Source organism: Chelonia mydas, chromosome 1 (assembly GCF_015237465.2).
Source record: "Chelonia mydas isolate rCheMyd1 chromosome 1, rCheMyd1.pri.v2, whole genome shotgun sequence".
NCBI classification, from domain to species: domain Eukaryota; kingdom Metazoa; phylum Chordata; order Testudines; family Cheloniidae; genus Chelonia; species Chelonia mydas.
Genome location: NC_057849.1, coordinates 237,400,291 through 237,424,307, shown reverse-complemented (window position 1 = coordinate 237,424,307; position 24,017 = coordinate 237,400,291). Strand labels below are relative to the sequence as shown.

The 24,017-nt window shown below is 45.4% G+C and overlaps 1 protein-coding gene across 22 annotated transcripts in view; it reads right to left on the bottom strand.

Moving 5' to 3' along the window:
• The window catches only part of MICAL3 (microtubule associated monooxygenase, calponin and LIM domain containing 3), a 250,936-nt gene extending 238,598 nt beyond the window's left edge, over positions 1–12,338 (bottom strand). For 12 of the 22 annotated variants that reach the window (XR_006288634.1, XR_006288637.1, XM_043539936.1 and 9 more), the window contains exon 1: positions 1,220–1,506. The gene's annotated coding sequence lies outside the window, so the exon portion shown is untranslated. Of the gene's footprint in view, positions 1–1,219; positions 1,507–12,036 lie in introns of those variants that run through there. The other 10 variants (XM_043539973.1, XM_043539979.1, XM_043540028.1 and 7 more) reach the window with 5 other exon arrangements.
• Positions 12,339–24,017: the final 11,679 nt, after the last annotated feature.

Genomic DNA, 24,017 nt, shown 5'->3' with positions numbered 1-24,017 from the left:
CCACTGGAAGACCTTGGTCCACTAACAAAACAATGCTCTTCAGAGATTTCTCCCATAATGAACTGGCAGAGCAAAGTAGTGTTTCCTCCCCAACTCCTCCAGAGTTAACCTGTAACCACCAAATTTGTACCCATGTAAGGGCAAACATAATCATGATCTCCTTCAGCATTTCCCTCCCTCCCTCCCAAATCCACATGACAAGGAGATCAGGCAAGTGGGATAGTATTGAACAAATCTGCACAAGCTTGCAAGTCAAGAAGGTCCCCCACCACATCTATTGGAAGGGCTCCAAGCAAGCGCCTCCTGACCATTAAAACATTATGGCCTCATCGTCCCGTCCCTACAGTTTGAGCCGAGTAACCAGGTGAAGGCGTCAGTGTTAAGTACAACCCCTGATCACAGGGCAATGTCAGGAGTTCTTTCGTTCCAGATTTCTGACACAAGCTGGACAGGCTGCCCACACTCAGAGCATGAACGGGGCCCGGAGACCTTCTGCTGGGATGAACTGGGGGTGCATTTTCCCCTCCCCGCAGGCTGTTCTCTCAGTGGCCTGCCCGCCGGGTTGAACCATTCCCCATTATGGGTTGTTTTTTTTTTCCCCAGACCCCCTACAGGCACACACGTCCCTGAAGCTGGCAGGGAGAGGGGAGGGGAGGGGACTCAGATCCGCGTCAGCCCGTCGGCGCTGGGAGCAGGCGATGACGGATCCCCCACGGCACTGGGGCAAGGCAGGTCCCGGTTTTCCTGCCCGGTCCCGCACCGCGAGCCGCCTTCTCCAGGGGCGGGGGCTGCTGCGGCACCGCCACCCCCGGCGGAGCCGTGCGCCGGCGGCCAACGCGCCCCTGCGGCCGGTGCCCGCTCCGCAGCCAGGCGCGTGCCAACGCACTGCGGGAGCGCGGAGCCGGGCTGCGGGCAGCGCTGCCGCCGTCGCCCCCGGCGCGAGCCTCCAGCCGCCTTCTCCGATCCTGCGCCGGGGCAGGGAGACCCCACCTGCCCGCCCGCCCTCAGCGGCACGCTCCGGCCAGCAGGCGCCGCTTCCCAGCCCGCCCGGACCGCGGCCCCCGGGGGCAGCTGGGGGAAGGAAGCGGGGGCACCAGCCCGGCTCGGGGGCAGGGGGGGGGGAAGCGGGAGGTGCCAGCCCGGCTCGCGGCCCCCGGGAGCAGCCGATCCCCGTGCCCGGGCCTGGGGGGGGGGGTCCCCGGGGAGCTGCCCCACTTGCCTCACGCCGCTCCTGCGCCCGGGCTCCCGGCGCTAAGCCATGTGCGGCGGGTCCATCTCCCGGCCCCGCTTCTCCTCCCCGAGGGCGGGCTCTGCGCTCCGGTCCCGTGGAGCGGCGGCGGCTGGCCCCTGGGCAGCTCCTCCTCTCCGCCCTAGAGGGAGCCACCCGGGTTACTCTGCCCAAGGCGGGAGCGGGGGTGGGGTGGACATCGGCTCCTCCGGCTGCCAGGCCCATGAGAAGCGAAGGTGGGGGGGTGTCAAAAGCTACCCGCTCCCGCCACCCCTCTGGGAAGGAATAATGGTGCGCTCCGAAGTCGGTTATAAATCTCCCTGGCTGCGATTGGCTGCGATGTGGAGACCGGCGGGAGGGTGAGAGCTCGGCTGACCAATAGGGCAGAAGGAAGCCAGATCAAACTCTTGCAGCAGGCCAATGCGGTAGAGATTTAAAGTGCCAGTGCGCGTTGTGGGGCAGGCCCATGGAGTTAGAGTAGATACAGGTGACAGGAGTCCAGGTGTCTGGAAACGTCACCGGCCCGGGGCAGCCCGCTAGCGCAGGGTGCAACTTTTAAAGGCTTGGGGTGACATCCCCTCCCCCCCTTCACCAGAGAGCTCAGGGCTGTTCTCCACCCCTGGGTGACAGACCCCCCTCTGCTCAGAGTCAGCCTCAAGAGCCTTGAACACTTCACACAAAACCTCTAGCACACACCGCTCTCTGCGGGGCGGGAGGGTGGTAACCAAACAAGCAGCACCCAAGCTGAGGGAGGGCGTCAGGCATAGGAGCAGCAGCCAGGAATGCCTCCGTCCCACACCCGGCTGTCACTGACCTGTGGCTTTGGGCAAGTCACAAAGTTTATTTCAGTTCCTCCCTCTGTAAAAAGGGGATAATCTTACCTGCAGCCTAAGCCTACTGGAAAGGTTCCCAAATTTTTGTAAAGCCCAAGCCCTTGAGATACGAAAAACAGTCCCCCGGAATTGTAAATATTATTACGGTGGAGGTTAGGTGAAAGCTCATTGAAACTGGTGGGCGTAACCACCACCCTCCAGTAAGGATAAATATAAAAAACAATTAATCTCCTTCATGGAATAGAGATTGTTTCAGCTATCAGAAGCCACTGCCCAAAACACAGGCCACGTATAAGGAGGTGAACTATATGGTCTGAGGGGTTTTTCGTCGAGTTGTTACCAAGGCAGAAAGAGCAGAAATACTATAGAAGCAGACAGCGAATGCAACAAGGAAGACCCACACCCTCACCTTCCTCCCCGCCAGCAGCTGGAGAAGCACTTATAGTGGGACCTTGAGAAAAAGGGAAGAGAAACAGCTTTTAGGAAGGAGTGCTGGATGAAAAGAGGCTTGGAACTGTGAATAAAGAATATCTTCTGCTATTTCATTCCTATTGTGTTCAAAGCAACAGGATTGCATCAGAGAAATACCTCACTCCAGCCTCAATTTCGCCTAATGGAAACAACTTGCACTACCCTGACTTTTGCCTAACTGCTCCAGTCAAGGGAGTTAACGTCATTACTGGAAGGGCAGGGTAATTATAAATTCCAATTATTTAAGAAAGTGTAAGAAGAGCCTTAGCCTCAATGGGGTATTTTAGGTTTCATGATTTAGCCTTTCCACCAAAAGTGACAGCCAAAATTCAAACACCCCTTTTATTCCCTTACAGAACACCCTGGATTTATTCATAGCTTTTACTGTGCTGTTTTAGTTCACCCTTTATCATAGCAGACTTGCACCTGGGATGGCTTTTATTGCCTAGATCACGGAACTCACTCCCACATGGTACACATTTCAGTCTCTCCCTACTTTTATAAACCTAAACCTTTTAGAAATGTGGTTTTACTATGATCACTTGTGGCCCCATATTTACTACCTTTCCCCCTTGTAATGTCCTGACAACATCCCTTCCAAGTTCTTGACCAAGCTTTTGGAAAACAGAAGAAAAGCTGTAACCCACTAAGAATCCCAGAGCATGCTAGGACAGAACTATGGAAATTTAGTCAGTGCCATGTGAATATTCCTACAGTGCAGACATTATCAGTGAAGCTCAGTTATTTACTTCAATGAAGAGTTTCGGTGCTTAGATTTTAGGAGCTCTCAGTAACCTTGGACAAACCACCTATCTCTTTTCTCCTTTATTCTTGTATTTGGACTCACTCAATTGGTTTTTGTTTCTTGCCTTTTTAAGTGGTGAGGTTTTTAAATAGTGTTTTCTTCAATAAAATCTTCAGTAAGATGAACCATATAATGCCTATTCCTACTCAAAAAGAGGAAATTATTAACAGAATATATTATGGGGCTGATTCTCTTTTCATACTAGGGTAACGCCATTGACTCCAGTGAACTGATTTCTGATTTACACCAAGGTAAGTGAGAAGAGACTCTAGGCCCTATTTTAATAATGCAGAACCCAGCTTTACAAAACAAGCACATGGAGCAGGTGATGTGCAACGTGATAAGAACAGAGTAGATTTCCTGCCCCGTGTTAACTCCAGTGGAAGATGTGAGATACCCATCAGGGTGGCTTAACATATCTAGCTGCCATACAAAGAGCATGGAACAGGTAGTGCTGGAGGGTTTTATGCATTTTCTGTATGTATAAACTATAGAGGAATTGGAAGGTGCTATTAGAGCAAAGACAGCATGAGACTGACACACAACACCAAAGCACCATTATATCACCTGACTATGTCCCCCATTAAGCAGAATTGTCATCTCCTTTAGGCAATGCTCATTTTTAAGTGCCACTGAATTTACATTGGTGCCCTGTAGGAGGTCTTAATTAACTGGGATGTACTTAATGGTGTGTATTGCCTTATTTTATGAATGTCATACAGAACCCTGAGTGCCTTGATGAGGAGGCACTTTATAAACAGTTATTTTGTTGTAATAAAAGTATTATGCATACAAATCAACAGTACCCTGCAACCACTATGAGACCTGATGACTTCTAACCAGTACACCAGTGAAGCTGAAGGATGACATGTGATCAAATCTAGCAACAAACTCCTGTAGCTGCTGTCTTCTATGCCAGCTGCAGCCTGTTAACGACCGTGCTCATCAATAAAGTTTTGTCCAGTTCAAGAGATAACCGAGCGAGCTAACAAAATGCTAAATGTATGCAGAGTTGATGTAGCCACTTTGGTCCCAAGATATTAGAGAAACAAAGTGGGTGAGGTAATATCTTTTATTGGACCAACATCTGTTGGTGAGAGAGAGACACTTTCGAGTTCCCCAGAGCTCTTCTTCAGGTCTAGGAAAGGTACTAAGAGTGTCACAGCTAAATACAAGGTGGAACAGACTGTTTAGCATCAGTAGTTAGCATATATTCTAAGGGATCATTCGAGGTGAAGTGACCTGTTAACATGGGACAAAAAGGGGGCTAGTGGTTTATAGATTGTTTGACACCAAAAATCATGGTCTTAATAAAGACACTGAATTTATGGTGTATTACAACAGAGTTATGAATTTAAGCTCCCAGGCTCGTCTTTTGAAAATGTGCAGGTTTCCTTTGAGAATGAGAACTGATTGATCACTCTATATCTGCCCTCTTTGTGAAAAGTGTTCACCCACAGGTGATATCATGATTTTGTCTTTTATCACTTTTCTGTGAGAGTTCATTCCAGAGCATAGAGATTGTCTGGTTTCACCCAGATAGTTGTTATTGGGGCATTTAGTGCACTGGATGAGGTACACCACATTTGTGATAGGCATGTATAGGGCCCATGTATCTTGAAAGGTGTGTTGTGAGAGGTGTTAATCATAGTAGCAGTAGAGATATGTCTACTGTTTGTGCATCTGTTGTTCTAGCAGGTTCTGGTGCCACTCTGAGTTGGTGTCTCTTGGCCTGTGGGGAGCTTGCTTCTGATGATCAGCTTGGAAGGTTGTAGGGCTGTTTGAAGACCAGAAGAGGGAAATGCACCACAAAACCAATTATATACCTGAGATATATCAATGATATTTTCATCTTCTGGACAGATGACAAACTGCCTCATAGATTTCCACCACTTCAACAACCACTACATGTCCATTAAACTCACTCTGGAACACTCCCACACCAGCATCAAGTTCATGGACACTAAGATCAGCTTCAACAGTAGAATCATGTGAACAACTATATACAGGAAACCCATGGATTACCACACTTTCCTTCATAGATCCAGTAACCACCCCAAACACATCAAGAAAAATATTTTCTACAGCCAGGCACTCAGATACCACAGAATATGCTCTGAGGAGGAAGTCCAAGATATACACTTTACCACGCTCAAAATCGCCTTCACTGAACAAGGACACTCCACCAGAGAAGTAGATAATATCATGGAACAGGCCACCCAAATACCTTGAGAGAGCCTGCATTAATACTGAAATAAAACTCCTTCTGACCACACACCCACCTGCCACCCCACCATGGAACCCAGATGGGGGATCATCAAACAACTTCAACCCATACTCGATGGGGACCCCATTCTGAAAGAAATCTTCCCAGAGCCTCTTTTTTGGCCTTCATACAACCTGCCAACCTCTCCAAGCTGATTATCAGAAGCAAGCACCTCACAGACCAGGACACACCAACTCAAAGCAGCACCAGACCCTGCCAAAAGTACAGATGCAAAACCTGCAGACATATCTCCACTGCTACAGTGATAAACACCCTCCCATCCACAATACACCTTTTAAGATCTATGGCTTCTACGCATGCCTAACACCACTATAGATGCTAGAACTAGGGGGTGGGGGGTGCTGTAGCACTCCCAGGCTTAAAGTGATTTCTGTTAGAGACAGAGTTTACAGTTTGGTTCAATGGCTCTCAGCACCCCACTATACAAATTGTTCCAACACCCCTGATCACAAGAAGTGGTGTACCTCACCCAGCGCACTAAATGCCTCAATAACTATGTGGGTGAAACCAATCACGGAAGAGCTCTGTGTAGCTTGAAAGTTTGTCTCTCTCACCATCAGAAGTTGGTCCAACAAAATATATTACCTCACCCACCTTGTCTTTCTAATATGCTAAATGATTTGATAGGCACAACCTGAACTCCTATGCAATGATGCTTGAGTCTCCCATGAAATATGAAGCTGAAGGCACCAACTATTTGGCATCTTCATTGATCAAGCACACGATTCATTACCTAATCATTTTAATAGCTATAATCTTTATAAATTATCCTATTTAATCCCTGCTTCCATTCCCCCCCTCAAAACACCACCACCACCCTCACACACTAAAGAAACTACAGATCTGAAACAATGTTGAGAGTACCGGGCTGAAGCAGAGTAGCAAATAAATTGCTAGTATTGCTCTATTAAAAGAGCACCACTATCAAGTTATTTGAAATTAATTTGGAGCCAAGGTTTGAAAAAAATCTGCATATCCACTCACCAAAGAAAAGAAGAAAACTTTTCTGGTAAATTGGGGGAGGAAAAAGCCAGGCCATCAGTTTCTCTAAAATTTAATTTTTCATTTTTAAAAAATGATCTTCCTAACCCTTCTGGCTAGGACAGTAAACTTCCAAATAGACTAATGAGAGGCACTCTTCTTGAGTCTACATGGAGACAGAGCTTGTAGCTTTCCCAAGCAGCAGCAGCAGCAGCCAGGAACAAGATAGGCAGTAGTTTCGCTGCTGCTACTCAGGCTTGCAGGCAGCGGAGAAACTGATAAGAAACATGCCAATTTCACATTGCTGTTGCAGAAAGTTATGAGGAGCAAGGGAGACTGTAACTAGAGCAGTTCACAACAAAAACTGGAGTGGCCAACAAAAACAATGGCTGGGGGAAGGCAAAATATTCTTTCCTGTCCAGAATACTAGGGGAGAGGCAGAATAGTCCAGATGGTTTGACTTGATAGTTCATGGCTTTCTGTGTCTGATTTGGATACTCTGGTATACTTTTATTATTGCAAGAGTGGCCAAAGCCATGGGATAGGTGCTTTTAACAAATCAAAATAAATATACAAGAAGAGTGAATCGTGTCCAGGTGATGAAGCGCTACTTCACTAACAGCAAAAATAGCATCAACACCATAAGAGGCAGTTAGTACATAGAATACATAGAAATTAGAAACATTAACCTCTTCTCCCCAATAGAATTAGGAAGACTGGTTTAGAAGCAAAGATTAATGTAACTGGACAGTTATGTCTTGGAAAACGCTAGGGAGGAAGTAACCAAAGGTCAGTAAGTCATCTAGAGTTTTGAACTCTGTAGTCTAATAAGGTTGTACAAAGTTTGACATTACAGCCTGCAAAGTCTAAGCGTGTGTGGTGCAACTGCTTTTACCTCTTTCTTTAACTGGATATATGACTGGTTTTAAACCCCTACTACTGGTAATGACTGTCTGAAAATAATCAGCACTGGTCTAGATTCTTAAACAAGCCGGAAACTTTTCTTCAAACTCTTACTTACCCATGGTGGATTTCTCTTTAGGAAAGGGCTCTGGAGCCTTGTAGAGAGCAGCTAGTGAGGACCTCACTGCTTCAACAGTATAGTTAGGCTATTAAGATCCCTAGAGCTGGGGATGTAGTCTGCTTTGTCCTTTTATTGGGCTTGACAAGTGACACAACTAGAGGAAAAGCTCCACCTGTGTTTCATCCAGGGTTCACCCTAGTTAGAGAGGGAGCAATAAAAAAGACCTAGAAAATAGACAAGGTTGATTTATATTGAGGGGATTAGTTGATCCTGGGAATTTAGGGCCAGTCACATGAAAATATCATCTATGTTGTTTTGTATGGGGGTTCAAGTGCTGTGGGTATGTTTGCTGTTTCTAATTGATTTGTGGATTCATCTGCAAAGTGTTTTTCATTAAAGAATTGTGTTTAGCCACCTTATGTCTTCTTCCCCCACAAGCCAGGATATCTGCAAAGCATTTTAGATTATAAACTCTTTGGGACCGAGACTATTTCTTCCTACACATTTATTAAGTGCTCGACCTGCAAGTACTGATCCTGCAAAGAGGTGACTCCCTGGGCTCATGCAGAGCCGCTTCACTGACTTCAGTAATGGGTTCTGTGCGGGTGCAGAAGGTCTACCCATGCAGAGTCCATTGAAGGATTGGAACCACTGTTAGCATTACACAGATATGAATAATCTCTGCTGCCACAGTGAGACATAACCACCTACAAATATTTGAAAGATGTAGAAGCCCAAGAAGGGAGAGGAGCTGTTTAGGATGTTCCAAGGGATTGTAGTTAGAAGTAAGGGTACACTTATGAGTAAAAAGAACTTTCAGCAGACTCAGAAAAATTTCCTGAGGGTGAGGTCTGTTTCGCGGGCATAATCTCTCAAAGGAAGTGGTGGAAGCTCCATTGCTTGACAAATAGACAAAACAGTATATAGTGTAAGGAATCGTCTTGCTCTGGTTCCCGTGGGATGGGCAAATGAACGAATAATTCATTTCTGTTTTCTATTATTCTACTGTAGTAGACCAATACCCACATGCCAACATTCACACAGACACATCTTTATGCAATTTGCACAGCGAGGGGGTGTATTCTGTCCCTCATTGTGTGGGGAATTTACACATGTGACTCCCATTAGCATTAACAGAAGCTATGTGCATAAATTTCCCTTTTGTGGCTGGATTGGATAGATCGGTTAGTATCTGGCTTTCCTGGTGGATTGGAACCTGTATTTTTCCAAATAATCTGATCTGTATAGGCTGTGATACTTTCAACCCTTTTTTGTGCGAATGCATTCTATTGTCCTTCAGCTGTGATATCCAAGCATGCTTTGAGACTCTTCTGTCACCCTAAATCCCTGCCAGCAGCACAGCACAACCACAGTTCTAATGAGATTACAGCTACAGATGACCCACTGCTGCCATCTGGCCAAGGAACAGAACAAATGCCAAATTCAGTGGGGGGGGAGGAACCCTTTTGCTCTCATCCAAGCAGACTGCAGCATGATAGGGATTCCAAGACCATCACAGTGAACTAGCTCTCTTTGGTTTCTTTTCCTTTTTAAATGAAGCGTTGTGTCCTTCTTGCAGAATGCTAGATTCTATTAATTTTACAGGAAAAAAAATAAAATTTAAGATGCTGTTCTACACAACAGGGAACTTTACAGATCTCTAAATTTTATCCACGCTGGATATGTCTTCCCTGCCTCTTATTGCCTCCACATACCCGTGTATGTGACAAAATACAGTCAGTGTGCTCTTCTGGAGAAGCATGGATCTACTTCAGTATAACAGTGTTTCCACTGGAAAAGGACACAACTTTTGAGTTACTTGTAACCTTACTTATGGGGTTATTGGCCTAGTGGATGGGGGCGGGGGAGTGATAGACCTCCTTTTTCTTGATTTTAGTATCACTTTTGACACAGTCCCACATGACATTCTCATAAGCAAACTACGGAAATATGGTCTAGATTAAATTACTATCAGGGGGTGCAAAATTGGTTGAAAGACTGTACTCTGTGAGTAATTGCCAATCATTTGCTGTCAAACTGGGAGAGCCTATCTACTGGGGCTTCCCAGGGGTCAGTTCTGCGGTATGCTACTATTCAATATTTTCATTAATGACTTGGATAATGGAGTGGGGAATACGCTTATCAAATTTGCAGATGACACCAAACTGGAAAGGGTTGCAAGCACTTTGGAGGACAGGATTAGAATTCAAATTAACCTTGACGAATTGGAAAATTGGTCTGAAATCAACAAGATGAAATTCAATAAAGACAAGGGCAAAGTACTTCACTTAGGCCAGGTCTACCCTACAGATCTGTATCAGTACAACTATATCACTAAGGGGCATGGGCCGCGGGTATAATAGGCTGGAGAAGGCTGTGCCTCCACAAACAGCCCCGTGTGGCTCTGCCCCAAAGCCCCCTCCTGCTTGCTTTTCCCCCTTGGCCCCAGCCCAGGCAGGTGGCTCCTCTCTTTCGGGGAGCCTGCTGGGGCTTGGGCCGCCCAGTGCTGGGCCAGGGGCCTGGCACTGGAGCTGCACTGCCCAGCGGTTCAGGGCTGGGGGCTCCAGGGTTGGGGGGCCAGGCCCCTGATGATGGGGTTAGGGTGCTTGGGGGAGGGACATACCGCCCGCCTAGCACTCCGGGACTGGAGGCACTTGGGTGGCCCAGGGTGGGGGGCGGGAAGGGCTCTGGGCTTCGGCAGGGGAATGGGGACAGGAGTGGTAGGGCCTCAGGTGGAAAAGGTGCGCCATGCTGGGGGCTAGCCTCCCCGAGCCCATGGTTCACCCACCGCCCACGCTAAGGGATGTGAAAAATTCACACCCCTGAGCAACATAGTTATACTGACCTAACCCTCCATGTACACAGTGCTATGTCGATGGGACACAGCTACTGCCTCTCATGGAGGTGGATTAACTACACCGACGGGAGAAGTTCTTGTGCAGCTGCACTGTTGTAGTGTTATCCATGAAAACAAGCCCTTAGGAAGGAAAAATCAAATAAATTATTCACAATGGAGAATAACTGCCTAGATGGCAGTACTGCAGAAAAGGATTGAGGGTTGTAGTGGATCGCAAATTAACAGGAGCGTTGTAAGTAAGACATGGGAGGTAATTGTCCGGCTCTGCTCCGCACTGGTAAGGCCTCAGCTGGAGTACTGAGTCCAGTTCTGGGAGCCCCATTTTAGGAAAGATGTGGACAAACTGGATAAAGTCCAGAGGAGAGCAACAGAAATGATAAAATGTTCAGAAAACATTTTACCTATGAGGAGAGGTTTAAAAAACTGGGAATGTTTAGTCCAGGGGTTCTCAAACTAGGGGTCGTGACTCCTCAGGGGGTCATGAAGTTATTATGTGGGGGGTCATGAGCTGTCAGCCTCCACCCTCAAACCACACTTTGCCTCCAGCATTTATAATCCTATTAAATATAAAAAATGTGTTTTTAATTTATAAGGGGTTCGCACTCAGAGTCTTGCTGTGTGAAAGGGGTCACCAGTTCAAAAGTTTGAGAACCACTGGTTTAGTCTGAGAAAAGAAGACTAAGGTGGGACCTGATAACAATCTTTAAATATACTGAGGGCTGGTATAAAGAGGACAGTGATCAATTTTTTCCCATGCCCATGAAGGTAGGACAAGAAGTAATTGGCTTAATTTGCAGCAAGGGAGATTTAGGTTAGATATTAATGAAAATCTTTTTAACTATAAGGACAGTTAAGCAATGGAATAGACTTCCAAAGAAATCCCTGTAACTGGAGGCTTTTAAGAACAGGTTGGATGAACCTGTCAATGATGATCATCCTGTCAGGGACAGTCTAAGTTTACTTGGTCTTGGCTCAGCATAGGGGGCTGGATATTTGATGACCTCTTGAGGTCTCTTCTAGCCCTACATTTCTATGATTCTATGATCATGCTACTGCGGACCAATGGCAATCCTTTCTGCTTTATTCCAGTCAACAGCTGGTGTATTTGTTGCATAAGTTCTTTGATCTCAAGAGACTCAAACAAATACATTTATATAACAGAGGCTGGAAGCATGAATCCAAATATTCCAGTTTTTGGATTCTACTGCACTCATTGGCTGGCAGTATAAATGCTGGCACAAACGCACTGCTGTTTGGATCTTGCAGCTCCGAGTGCAAATCCCAGCACTGATATGCTTGTGTGCATATCTCAGATGTAGGAAGTATGAACCCTGGTACTGGTGTGTGGATCCTGCAGGATTCAGTAGTTAGGAATGTAAACCTGGTAATAATGCCTTGTGGATTTTATGTGAAGCAAATTAAAAGAGCAAGGTAACAAAGGAAATTGTTTCCCCTGAAAAAGAAGAAAACCCAGAATCTTACAATTAATAACAGACAATAAACCCCTTTTTCCTTTGACACTGTACAATGCAATCTGGACCAATACTCACACAGCAGGACTGTAATAGATGCCTCCTTCTTAAATTCCTCCCTGACAGGTACAGTGCTCACAATTCAATAGCCTCTCATCTCCAAATGAAGGCCCTCTCCCCACTCCTCTGCTCAAAATCCGATTCTGCACAGGCTCATCTTTGGAAACTGCACAATCCGTTTGTTCTATCGCAGGGGGCACAGGATCATTAAAAGCAACTGGAACCTGGAGTGCTCATCTCCTTGTATACGCCCTTCCCAGAGCATCTCAGCTGGGTCTTGCAGAGACGGTGTGATGATGTCCTGGATGCCGTTCGTCATTGTTGTCCTGGCAACAGAGATGTGGTCTCTTGTGGTATGGTAACACAGAGGTAACGGCAGGACAGAAAATACTGTAGACCCCTCTTCTGAAGCATCCTCAGAACATCCCCCATGTACAATCTGTACATTATAAATACTTTTATTTTCCTATAAATGCTTTTTTTTTCTTTAGTTACTCAATTTTTTTTGTTTGAAATGCAGGCTCTAGCATGTCCCTGTAAGTCCTGTTTCTGTGGTCTGACAAACCTGACATATCCCTGAGAGAGCCTGTCATTTCCTTTGGGAAAAAATGCTGCCATCTGACAACAGAGAAACCTTGCTTTGGAAAACATCTGAGCAGCAACACAAGCTCACAAGTAGAAGAGGTGTTAGCAGGAAGGATGGGATGCAGCTTTGGTTCTCTGAGTAAGGGAGGGGCAGATGAATTAACATTTGTGACAGTGAAAGAGAATACAAGAGCCAGAGTATTTTCCTAAAAAGAAAAGGAGTACTTGTGGCACCTTAGAGACTAACCAATTTATTTGAGCATAAGCTTTCGTGAGCTACAGCTCACTTCATCGGATGAAGCTTATGCTCAAATAAATTGGTTAGTCTCTAAGGTGCCACAAGTACTCCTTTTCTTTTTGCGAATACAGACTAACACGGCTGTTACTCTGAAACCAGTATTTTCCTAGTGTCTCTGCCAGTGATTCAGAGAGAGGGACAGGCTAAGGCTGCCTCCATAGCTACAGGGATCTATAACCCATGTTAGCCAAAGCCTCTTTTCCGCAGCCTTCTGAATTGAATAATCTTGAAAGTACCTTTTCAATATCTTAAATAAGATATATTTTACTACTTGTTCTAAAAATGTCATTTACAGAAGGGTCACAAATAGAATATTACTACTTATTTTAATGTCGCTGTTCACAGTGCCACCTGCTGGCAGAGGCTGAGACAGCAGCTGCTGTGAACTAGCGCAATAGTTTCTAAAATCATGCTCTACAGCATCTCCTGTTGGGAAAAATTAGGACTGCAGGAGCTGGCATTGTTTTCTGGACAATGAACAATCTTGCATACCGAGGAAGATTTTGCAGTCTTGTCTGGATTCTGGAAAGCAAACCGCGGATAGTGAATCAATACCATTTGTTTGCAAGTCAGACTATTTCTTTAATCTCATTGTCTTATTAAAACTCTATTACTAGCTCTATGTTACTTTCCTTGTTATTCTTTCCTAATGCCAACTGTTTCTTCTAGAGGACTAGATTTCCTCTCAGGACACTGATAACAAACACAACTCTGTATGTGCCTATGTGGGAGGAGAAGAGAAAAAAAATCTGTTTTACTTTGACAAAGCTCACTCCACTCACTTTTGTGTCAGATTGTGTGAGCTCACTGTCTCTCTCCAGCAGCAGCCAGTCAGCAACTCCTTGGATGGGGACAAGCTTCAGGATTCCAAATTATCACTGTTGGAGAGTCTGTCACGACAAAGGGCTCAGTGGCCTTTGGGGGGGAAGCCTTACTCAGAACAGTATTGCTGACCCCAAGGATTCAAAAGTCATGAGTCAAGCCCCCCAAAATCATAACCTTGGCTTAAAAATCATTAGATTTTAAAAGCAACAAAGTTTGGGTCTTTTATTTTAGGGTTCCTGTTTTCCAGCTTTTCTCCAAAACCACTAGGGCTAGAAACATAACGTTTTTAAAATGAAAGTTTAGATTCTCATGTAATTTAATGATTCTGGAACCTGGAACTTCAAGATAAAACACCAAATACTGCGAATCTTGTGACAAAATTGCTAGAGTGGGCAACTCTGTGTTATTTACCACTGTAAAGCAAGTAAATTTTTCCAGGGCTGGTTCTTGTAAACCTGAGCCCCCTATGCCATTTGATGGCTTCCCCACCACTCCTCCAGATGGCCTTTGTGAAATGAATTAGTGGTCTCCATTCAGTTCCTACTAGGTATGTGCCATGTCACAAAAACTCAGATTAGGACTGGCATTATATCGCCTCTTTGTGGGTAGTCTCACATGAGCATGAAATAGGAATAGAGACTGAACTACCCTCTCAGTCCTAGGAAGGGAAGGTGCTAGGTCAGGGGTGGGCAAACTTTTTGGCCCGAGGGCCACATCTGCGTATAGAAATTGTATGGCGGTCCATGAATGCTCATGCAATTAAGGTTGGGGTGCAGAACGAGGTGAAGGCTCTGGCTGGGGGTGCGGGCTCCAGGGTGGGGCAAGAAATAAGGAGTTCAAGGTGTGGAAGGGGGCTCCAGGCTGGAGCAGGGGGTGTGTGGTGTGAGGGAGGGCTCTGGCTGGGGGTGTGGGCTCTGGGGTGGGGCTGGGGATGAGGAGTTTGGGGTGCAGGAGGATGCTCCAGGTTGAGACTGAGGGGTTTGGAGGGGGGATCACGGCTGGGCCAGGGGGTTGGAGCATGGGGGCTCAGGGGTGCAGGCTCCAGGTAGTGCTTACCTCAAGCAGCTCCCGAAAGCAGCATGTCCCCCACTCCAGCTCCTACGTGGAGGTGCAGCCAGGTGACTCTGCTGCGTGCTGCCCCATCCACAGGCACCGCCCCTGCAGCTCCCATTGGCCATGGTTCCCAACCAATGGGAGCAGCACTTGGGGAGGGAACAGCATGCAGAGCAGAGCCCCCTGGCTGTTCCTATGCTTAGGAGCCGGAGAGGGACATGTCACTGCTTCTAGGAGCCATGGGGAGCTGCCCCCAACCCTGCTCCCAGGCTGGAGTACTGGAGTGGGGCAAGCTGCAGACTCTACTCCCGAGCAGGAGCTCAAGGGCCAGATTAAAATGGGAGGCGGGCCGAATCTGGCCCGCGGGCCATAGTTTACCCATCCCTATGCTAAGTACATTTAATTAAACTTGGTCTATCTTGCAGACCCCCTCTCCTTCCCCGGGAATGTTGTGGCTGTGCTGATGGGAAAGGCCTCCTGCATCTGTGAATGTAAAAGCTTTCCAAATAAAACTGCCCCCTAGCTAAGGCTGTCTTGAGCAGGGGAGGTTTTCAAGGTTTGAGGGCAGCCAGGGAGCTGTGACTGGGCACTGTTAGACTGTTTCCTTCTGCTGCTGTCTCCTAGCAGCCGCAGGACCCTCGGGAGGTGTTTAATGGGATCAGGAGGCCTCCTCTGCTCCATCACTCACCAAAGAGGGTACAAAAATGACAGCAGCTAATGGGCAGCGGCTTTCTCATCAGCTGCCTCATCAGAGTGATTTGATGAGCAAAAGGCTGCAGTGGCTAAAGGACTGGAATTGACACAGACGACTGGATCCATGCCAGCCCAGAAAGAACATGTTCCTGTGCATGCCCACTTCATTCCTCCAGCCACATGCAAATCAAGAGCTATAGTAAATGTACATTCATGGAACTACCCAGGCTGCATACACAGGGCTAGAGGCACTTGACATTTTTTCTTCCCATCTTTTTCTCCTTCATATTAGGAGGCATAAGGAACTTCCACATGAATAAAGAAAAGGAGGACTTGTGGCACCTTAGAGACTAACAAATTTATTTGAGCATAAGCTTTCGTGAGCTACAGCTCACTTCATCGGATGCATGTCAATGAAGTGAGCTGTAGCTCACGAAAGCTTATGCTCAAATAAATTTGTTAGTCTCTAAGGTGCCACAAGTCCTCCTTTTCTTTTTGCGGATACAGACTAACATGGCTGCTACTCTGATTCCACATGAATGTTCATTCATCCACTCAATGTCCAAACCATGTTTCTTTTTGTCACACTGCCAGTGGCTTGGACACGGGAGCCTTTTATTAGTAGCTGTGAGCGTTCTGGTGTCCTGCTTTGAGTGGGAGCAACATACAGCACGTTGGGTGCTTTCCTGGTCCTGTGCAGAGAGCCCCACCTGGGAGGGATGGGGGGGGTCCCTTCCTGGTTGCAGTTAGAACCTCCCCCAAACACTGACACAGAGTTTACAAGAAGTTAGCTAACTGCTCCCAGGAGAGTGTTTCACAAAGAGGAATGGCCATATGGAGTTAGTCCAGGACTAGAGAGAGCAGTAAGGACTTTTTACAAAATAGATTGGTGAATTGGGCATGAGAAATATTTGTAAGGATGTGTCTTGGTTGAGGATCAAGGGGCTGGTGAGTCTGGGGGAGCAGACTGGGTGAGGTGAGGGGGTAGAAGGAAGGACTGTGTGCAGACTAAAGGAGGGGGTGTGTTTATGTGAGAGTAGGGAGTGTGAGTGTTTGTAAAGGGAGTGACAGTAGGAGGAGAATGTTCATGTTTGCATGAATCATGGAAGTTAGAATTACAGATGGGGGAAAAAAAAGCTTTTTTCCCATTCTTCCACTCAGCCAGCACCGAGTTTTTCAAATAGTATATCACTTAAGTACATTGAATCAAAATCTATACTAAAACTTATCTTAGATATTTCTAAAGTGTATATCACCTTCCTATCCAAGTATCACACAAGATTATTCAGCTATATTACATCTACTCTGTTATCTTCACCCATCAATGTGGTAATTCTGTCAAAAAAATAAAAATGTGTGTGGCAAGTTTTGCTTTTTTACAAACACATATTCCTTTTTGCTCATGGTATTGTTATCTTCTGGATAGTTTTTTTTCTTTTAATACATGTTCCATTTAGTAAGGTTTGAAGTAAGGCTTATCAGATAGTTATTACCAGAGTTGTTGTTCTTTTCTTTTTTTGAAGATTGGGAATATATTTACTCATCTTTCTTTTGAAATCCTCAAGCACACCTGTTCATAATTTTTGATTGTCGATTATCTTTGCAATCCATTAGAATTCCACTAGCCCTATAACATGCAATCATTGGGATGCGGTCTTTGTATATGTTTAATTTTTCTAAATATTTCCACGCCTGCATTTCACAGTTAGATTAGACATGTCTTTGTTACGTCCTAAATTGTTCACAACTCTTATTGTTGTTAAAGACAGATTTTAAAAAGAAGTTCAGTAGCTCAGCAATTTTATAACTACAGTAGAAATAATTCAGTCCACCCTCCTTCCCCACCCCACTCTTCATTTATTAATGGATTTTCTTTTTATGCAGTATTTCTCTCTCCTCCACCTATATCTATCTATCTATCTATCTGTAACATGGGTGTAATGTGCAGTATTTACCTACCAAATCTCCCACTGATTTTAATGGGAGTTTTTGCCCAAATAAGATCCAAATAAAGACTTTAGGGTTTGGTCCAATATCTGTAAATAGGGAACAGAATGAAGAATTGTGTGTGGCGCAGGATGATGGCATGTGTATATTGTGAGAGTAGGGGCAGTTTTTACGGAAGGCATGAAAGGACAGTTTGGTATGTTTCAGAAGAGCAAGATGAAGGAGAGTGGGGCGAGCAGGCTGAGAGATGGTCTTTTACTATGGAGGAGCAGGGTGAGGGAGAGCTTTTATGTGTCTACGCTCATGTTAACACTGATTTTTTAACTTGAAATAATGGGAGAGTGGATTCTTTCTCTCTCTGTCATCATGCAGCTGTGCAAATATTTTATCATGTGATTCTGGAAGCACAACACTGAAAGCCTCTGATTTGAATAATGCCAAGAGGAAAATGCACTGAACAAAAGGCTAAAGCCTGGGCTAGACCCAGCTGCCAGGATCCTCCATCCCCAGCAGAGTTTGCAGGGGTGAGGGGAAATACATAAATGAAAGAGAGAGAAGCCATACAGCTTTCACTGATTGCACTGTAATCATCGGTCACCCCAATGGGTGGAGAGATAGAGACCTCATATCCTCTGCCTTCCTGAGAGATGTGGCAAAAATAATGAAGTAATTAATTCCCTGATAAATCACAACTTTATTCATGACAGTTGGCTCTCACCACAGCACCATCTGCATGTATTGGGCCTACTTAAAATATCCAACTCATACGCTACAGGTAAACTGAAGAACTGAGTCTCTGGACACTAAGACACTAGCAATCCAGTAAGTCACAGATTTTCTTTGACTTTTCTTTGAAAATTCCTGGCAAGTTGGTCTGAGGCTGCTCTTGTCTGGCATGAGGCTGGTCTTCCTCTAGGAGGTCCAGGGGATCATCAAAGAGCACCAAAAACTGACCTGGCTCAGCATACTAAGAATGCTTTCCCTCTTAAGCATTCTGAGGAGTTTATCCTTTGTGCATCATACACAAAATGTGGGCAGCAGGAGATGATGAAAAAGTAAGTATGTTGTGACTGGGACACTGGTGGATGGTGATTCTCTGCTGAAAAATCCCATGTCCTTACTTCTGGGGGATGTGTAAGCCTATAACAAATCAATTCACAAGTGATATCCTGAGTCTTTCCTTGTTTTCCATGCTGGTTTAGTGGCTCTGTCACACTGCCCATACCTAATGCTAGGCCAGCCTCTGCTCTTCCTCTTCCATAAGAGCTGTCATCCCGGAAGAGGTAATGGTTCATCTTGTATAGCATCCTAACAGAGACTAATGCTGGATTCTCTACAGGAAAGTGTAAAGCCCCTATAATGCACCTGATTCTGCAATTCACCACTATTATGGAGGGGAATTTCTTCCTGGCTGGTCAGGGTTCTATGCATTAAAGCACAAGATTGATGATCCATACCATTTTTATTCAAGCAAGTATAACTGCAGATGCTAGTCAAACACTAAACTCATTTGGAATATCACTCTGCTGTCTATATGCCTCAATAATGTCCTGTAGCAGGGAATTCCACAAGTAGTTATTCAAATTGCCGTAATTTCTATCATGTTCTAGGTCCATTCTTCTTCCTTTCCAATAGAGCAGTGTTAATAATTTTCATCTCTGTTCCTATAGAGGCTCTCACACTTGAAAATTCCTCTAATTACTTAAAAAGAAGTGGAATTAAATTGTCTGAATTAATGAAGAGTAATCAGTTAATGTTAGTACAGTGCTTTGAATAGGTAAAGTGCTACATAAATGCTAGGTATTTGTGACGGTGCCCCCCATAAGGCTTTATGAAAATATGCTTATGAATATATATATGACATAACTGGAATATGTTTTATGCTACATATGCCATGTGACATATCTATGTAAAGGTTATGATCTACTGAGTCTATTAATCCTATTTGTATGCATATATCAGTTTTGTATTAGAAGTTATGAATATTGGCTGTGTACTGGCTTGATTTTTAAGCAGCCTTTGTAAAGCATCTGGTCAGCTTCTTGAGAAAGGAAAGTGCAAATTAAGTGCCCAGTCAAGAAGCACTTAAGGGACAATGGATCTTGGGAGGCTCCAATCCACATAAGAAGTCTACATAAGGATGTTCAAGCTAGCCTGTGAGCTATGGCTGCTACTGGTAAGTTCTGAGTCATGCATGGATATGTGATTTGCCCATGTGACTCCAAAACTCCATCTTGTAGCTGGACTTTAAACAGGAGAGAGGAGGGGGTCTCCTCCCACAAGAGAAAGTCTATTTAAGCCGGTGGGAGACCCCTCCATTTGGTCTTCAGCTTGCTCAAGAGATAGCCTCTCCACCCCCAAGGATATCTCAAAGAAACTGGAACAAAAGACAGTAACTATGGGCGGGGGAGGAGGGGTGTGTGAGTGATTGCTGGACCAAGACTAGAAGGAGACTAGTTTGTAAAAGGAAGCTTACTGGGTGAGGTTTTTATCTGTATTTAGTTTTCTTAGACATAGACTTGCGTGTTCTATTTTATTTTGCATGGTAATTCACTTTGTTCTGTCTGTTACTACTTGGAACCACTTAAATCCTACTTTCTGTATTTAATAAAATCACTTTTTACTTATTAATTAACCCAGAGTATGTATTAATACCTGGGGGGGAGGCAAACAGCTGTGTATATCTCTCTATCAGTGTTATAGAGGGTGAAGAACTTATGAGTTTACCCTGTATAAGCTTTATTCAGGGTAAAATGGATTTATTTGGGATTTGGACCCCTTTGGGAGTTGGGCATCTGAGTGTCAAAGACAGGAACACTTCTTAAGTTGCTTTCAGTTGCAGCTTTGGGGCACATGGTTCAGACCCTGGGTCTGTGTTGGAGCAGACTGGCGTGTCTGGCTCAACAAGACAGGGTGCTGGAGTCCCAAGCTGGCAGGGAAAGCAGCCATAGTCTTGACATCAGTTGGCAGCCCCAAGTGGGTTTCTGTGATCCAACCCATCACAGTATTAATTATTTATTAGATTATTAATAATTTTACTGTTGTTGTTCGCTGCACTTTTTTCTGCTTTTGTAGTCAGTGGCCAATGGGAAACCAGCAATTCATTCAGCCCAAGGTAAGTAGCCAGGCACACCTGGGCCCATCACCATACTGTGGCTTCTAAATGTTTCAGAGCTACAGCTCCTCTGGCACAGCCAGGTCTCCTTGCACAGAGTTTAAAGCTGCAGCAAAGACCTTGTGCCCAATACTAACAAATAGCATTTCCATCCTGCAGGCAGGCTCAGATTCCAGCCTCACCGCAGCTATCAATTTACAGCATCTGTACCTTGATGATAACAGATGGGGAGCTCTAGTCACTCACTGTGATAGCAGCAACCGGGACAGATTGCAATCCTTTCTCTGAAAGTAGTTCTGTTAGTGAATCCAGTCCTGAAACCATTATAGTCCTACTGGTACCAGCAGGGAACTTCCTGTACTACTGGGATCCTGTCTAATAGGACTCTAAAGTTATGTCTAAGCAGGAATCCCATATAGCACATGTAGCTATATCCAACCAAGCTTTGATCTAGCTAGCCTGAATAACAACAAACAGTGATTATTCACCAGAGAGCTGAGACAACCCTGTTTAAATCCTTTCATCTCAGCAGGCAGGGCAGGGAATTGAACCAGTGTTCCCCACCTCCCAGGTAAGTGCTCTAACCACAGGGCTAAAGGTTGTAAAGGAGGGCTGCTGCCTCCCCCGATGGGCTATTTCATGTAGAGGTAGGCTGGCGCCTAAGCCATTTCTTCCAAGAACGGCTTGGGTGCCAAAGCCACCCAACTCCAGGAGAGAGGTTCCGAATCCTGGCTATGGATCACAAGCAGAAATAGGTGCCTCCCTGCAGCCTGGACATAGGCACCAAACTCCCTGAGATGGGTGGGGCTTAGCATATCCCTCTTCTTGGTATCTCCCATTGGCTAGCGTAGGCAGCTCCCTGTTTGTGCATCCCATTCGCAGGCGCCTATGTCTTTCCATGCATTGCACAGGGAGCCTAGCCACCTAAACCAGGCTTTGGGGAGCCCTGTGATTTTCAAGGCACCTAGAACTTAGTGTTGAAATCCTGTGCGTTGCAATGCCCACGTCCCTTTATGGATCTGGGCCCTGTGGTCTAATTTTCAGAGGTGATGAGCAACCACAATTCCAACTGAAGTCAATGGGCTCCATGTTTATTGTGTCTCCAGATCAAATGTGCTCAATTTACAAATAAAAAAGATGTGTGTTTTAACTGCCATCCCTACTAACTCTGGCTAGGATATCAGACTCAAGCTGAGTTCCTTCTCTCTTATTCATACCATAATCACAAGTGATAAATTATTCTGTGGCCAGATTAGGCCTCAGTGACGTTGTCAATGCATTTACACAGCTCTAACTGAATTGAACGTAGTAGGCTATTCTGCTGAGGCCGCAAAAGGTGAAACAGAATCCTGCTGCGTTTCTCACTCTCTTAGGGGTGTTGGCTCTTCAGGGCTAATAACAGCAAAGTTCTTTGTGTCACTAAACTCAGCAGATCTGACTATACACAAAGGGGAGACATCTTTTGAATAAAAAGGTCACTCTCTAATGTTCCAGCTTACTTTAACTCCTTCTGGGATCTCTGATGCAGTCCCCCTAGGAGTCGCTCAAAGACACCAAGGCTGCAAATGGCAGCTCCAAAAGGATAAAGCGTCATAAAGCTGCTTTTCTCTTGGTCTGGCTCAAAGCCACTAGCTCAAGATTATTTCTGAGTTGAGAAGTCAAAGGAAAGTGATGGAGGCAGAGTTCAAGTCTTCCGGAGAGGAGGTGTCAAGGTGGACAAGGTTCCTGGTGTGGCACATGAAGGAGATGGATGGTCAGCACACATAAAAGAAGTCACAGAGAGTACACTCACTCTAATCACTCCCCTCCCACAATGCCCTGTTCCTTATTTGCTGCTTCTAGGTTATAAGCAGCTACAGGCATGATTTTATCAGGGGAATTTGACTGTCTGGTTTCTTTTATCCCTGTTCTTACTGTCTCCTACAGAGAGCTGCCAGCCAGGAGGGTGAGGAAGGGTTTCTGTTGTAGGGCTCTCCAGGTAGAAACCCACAATAGCCTCTATCACAGTGGGTGCAAAACATAGCAGACAACCAAATGCAATCTCCAGTGTTGCAAAATGTGAGGAGCCCTGGTAAACCAGCAACTGAAGAGCAGAGAGTCAGGAGGAGACAGAAGAGAGTGAACAAGAGAGAAAGACAGAACCACAAATGCAAAGTGCAGATCTGGAGGGTGAAAAGGAGTGAGTTAAGGAAACAAAAAAGAAAAAGTGCTGAGGAGAGAAACAATGGGCAGCAAATGGCGAGGAGAGGAGAAGAAAGACAGCAAGAAGAAAACATGACAGAAATGTATGAAAACCAAACCCCAGGCAAAATTCTCCTTTCTGAGCTACATGGTGGATCTCAACTGATTTTCCTGTCATCTCTAAACACCTGGAAATCTAGTTGAACTACCAGAAGGGTTTGTTTGCTCATGCTGGAGTTCTTTTACTAGCCTTCTCATTCCAGATCATTTAGGGTGCACTCACTTTGCATTTTCAAGCTTTTCTTCACAACTAGGAGGGCTAGAAATGTAATTTTAAAAAAAAGAAAGCTAAGATTCTCATAAAGTCTCCTGATTCCAGCAGCTTTAAGAAAAACACCAAATATCATGAGACTTCTGGGAAAACGGTGTGTGTGTGTGTGTGTGTGTGTGTAGAAGTGAGTGTTGAGGCCTGTATGTGTTTCTGACAGGGGTGTACATACAGTGAGTACACGTGTTGAGGAATGTATGTATCTGTGCTTACAGCGTGGGTCTATGCAGCTGTGGGGAGACTGTGGGTTGGAGGCTGGGTGGCTCCTCTACCTGAAGATGCTTACAATAGTGAGTGTTCTTCTCCACCGTGACTGGCAGCTGTCTTTGCTGGATGGGAGCAGGGAATGACAGCTTTAGTACAAACCACAGCTGAAGGCTGATGCCTAGTCAGAGAAATCTTCAGAGCAGTTTCCAAAAGCGCCTGTCACAGCCTTATTCTCCAAAGGAGTAAAGGGGGCAAAGAAACAGCAAGGCTCTCCTCAAGAGGGAAAGAGATTGGGCAGAAGGAAGAGACAGTAAACAAGAGTGTTCCATTCTCCTTCACCAAAGCAGGAAGGGAGCATGGTGCAGATTCTCCCTGTCCTTGGCCCTAATCATGCTGCAGGGGCTGGGAAATCCTTGTGTCCTCTGGCTCATTAACTCAGGCTGCTGCTGTTCACACAGATCAGTGTATCATTGAATAGGAAGAGTGTATTCAACCCACAGCACTTTACCTATTGATGGTTTACATGGTGTTTATAGGCATATCCATCACCGTAACAGCATGAAACATTTCTCTGGGGACCAGACTGAGAGAATCTTCCCCACTTAATCTCTATTATGGATCTGGACTTCTGTAAAGGATTTACCACTTAACCCATTAAATCCCGTACACAGCCTGCTATTGTTCATGGATAATGATGAGCTTCGTGATTTAGTTGTGGGGTGGTGAAACTCTTCACTGGGAATTGTCTTTTCAAGGCACACAGCCTT